Below are 2500 nucleotides of genomic sequence, written 5' to 3' on the forward strand. Positions count from 1 at the left end.
GCAGGGGTGGGGAACCTTTGTCTCTCAGCTTCACATGACATACAGTCAATCCGGAAAGTATTCACAGCGCTTCACTTTTTTGACATTTTATTATCTTACGGCCTTATTCCAAATACTCTCCATAGGATTTCATTCAAAACTCACACCCATCTATGTTAGCCAGGTGCAGTCTCAAAATGTACAATTTCAATGTAATGAAAGGTTGAAACACACACCAATGACCTCCCTTGTAATCCCTTTTTATTTCGAAATGAAAAAATGAATGTTGTTGCTGCCAAAGGTGGTTCTACAAAGTATTTAGCAAAGGCTGTCCTTTTGTAAATATGTTTTCTTTGTTTTTTGTTTTTATACATTTTTAAAACTGTCAAGACAACTCATTTTCCGCATGGTCATAATGGAATAATTTGTGTAGGATTTTGACAACAGATATTCATTTGTAGCATTTGGAATAAGGCTGTAAGATAATAAAATGTGAAAAAAGTGAAGCGCTGTGAATACTTTCCGGATTGACTGTATGACATAATTGTAATAGAATGTTGGAAAATACATTTGCAATACAATTAAGTTATATTCAGGGGACCTAGAGAAGGAGGGGTCTGTTTTAAAGGTGGCTGCCTTCAATATAGGCCTAAAGTGCAGGGGGAAATCCTGGTTTGTGTTCATAGTACGGCCCTCGGAGGACTTTTCCGGCCCTCGGATGAATTTGAAATGGCCCCTCGAATGAAAAAGGTTCCCCACCCCTGCGGCTTTAAAAACGCATTGCATCTGAACGATGCTCAGAACTTGTGGCAGCCAAATACACATACAATCAGGGCCGCTGACAGCTTTGGCTTTGCCCAGGCCAAAAGTATTTGAAAGGCCCCCCCACCCAATATATTCAATGAAGTGAGGGCTCAATTAGGGTCCCCCCATCTCGGGACAGCTGACCCCTTTGTCCCCCCTTGTCGGCTTCACTGGTTACAATAATGCTGCTGTATTGATATAGAGTAGAGTAGAGTAGAGTAGAGTGTCATATATAGTCGCCCTATTGGTCAACGGAACAATCTGACCCAAATGTTGAAGCTGCGGTGAACAATATTTCAGTTCAGCCAAAGAGCCATGAACAGACCAGTGCAAGGGAGAGGGAGCAAGGGGGAGTGAGAGAGAGAGACAAGAGGATGGAGCAAAGCCACAGATCTACACTGCAATCAGCACTGATCTAGGTCACCTCTGGCTAGGTCAGTGAATTGTTCTATTTTCTCTGTACCTGTGGCTTCGCTCCACCCTCTCGTCTCGCTCTTACTCGTCCTCTCCTCGCTCTCCCTTGCACTGGTGTTCATGGCTCTTCGGCTAAACAGAAATATTGCAAGTTCACCGCATAGGTCACAAATTGCACCCAAACAAACGTGGTCTTCACGCAGTTCCCTAAGCGCTTGTGACATGTTGTTCTCAAAGAGCCTTCTCACTGTCCACTGAGAAAACACCTCTGCATCGCCATTGCCATAATAAGAACAAATGATTGTGAAAGCGGTGCACATTTTTCTTTCCTAGCAACAGTCGCCCTTCCAATGCCAATGTCAGAAAGAGTGCAAATAACATGCACTTCATAGACTCTCTTCTGTATATCACTGCATGACTATTTCGGGTAACTTTGTAGGTAGTGCAGGCAGTTCTGAAGGGAAAAAGGGGCCCAACCCAGCATTAGAGAGGTGTTCCTAATAAAGTGACCGGTGAGTGTAGTTAATAGATTATGGTAGTTCAAAGTGCTTTGAAGAGCAAGAGAATCTAGTGAAATAAACTCTTTTCCTCATACCTTTTACTGGTGTGGTGTAGGCTAGCTCAAGTTGCCTCTCTGATGGGCCCACTGGCGGCCTCGTTGCTTTGCTATGGTGCTGCGCTGCGTCGATTACAATTGGGGGGTGGGTTCTGCTGGACACTCTCACCCTTTTTTCTTTGACGAGTTTGCAGGTCTGTGGATCTCCTCCTGGACATCGATGGATGCACCATCACCCCATCCCCTGAAGTCCGTAACCTGGGTGTCATCTTGGATTCATCACTTTCACTTCACTCCCACATCAAAAAAGTCACCAAATCGGCATTCTATCATCTCAGAAACTTCTCCAGACTCAGGCCTTCACTTTCTTAGACAGTTACAGAGACGCTCACTCACTCCTTCATCTCCTCCCGTCTGGACTACTGCAATGCCATCCTGCTTGGTCTACCCAACAAGGCCCTAGACAGACTGCAATATGTCCAGAACTCTGCTGCCAGGATCCTCACAGGCACTAGACCCTGGCAGCACATTACTTTCAATGTTATTGATTTCCATGCCGAGGTGAAATCATAACTCAAGTTAATGTTTCCTCCTCGTTGCTCATTTATAATACATCAGGGCTACCAGTTAATTATGTCTGCACTGATATACAGGTAGGCCGAGTCATGTCCACATGATATTTGACTGACAGCTTCCCAGAGATTTAGTTAGAAGAGCGCTGGGAATGTAGCCAACACAATGTTGTTA

The sequence above is a fragment of the Engraulis encrasicolus genome, chromosome 24 (genome assembly GCF_034702125.1).
Source record: "Engraulis encrasicolus isolate BLACKSEA-1 chromosome 24, IST_EnEncr_1.0, whole genome shotgun sequence".
Classification (NCBI taxonomy): domain Eukaryota; kingdom Metazoa; phylum Chordata; class Actinopteri; order Clupeiformes; family Engraulidae; genus Engraulis; species Engraulis encrasicolus.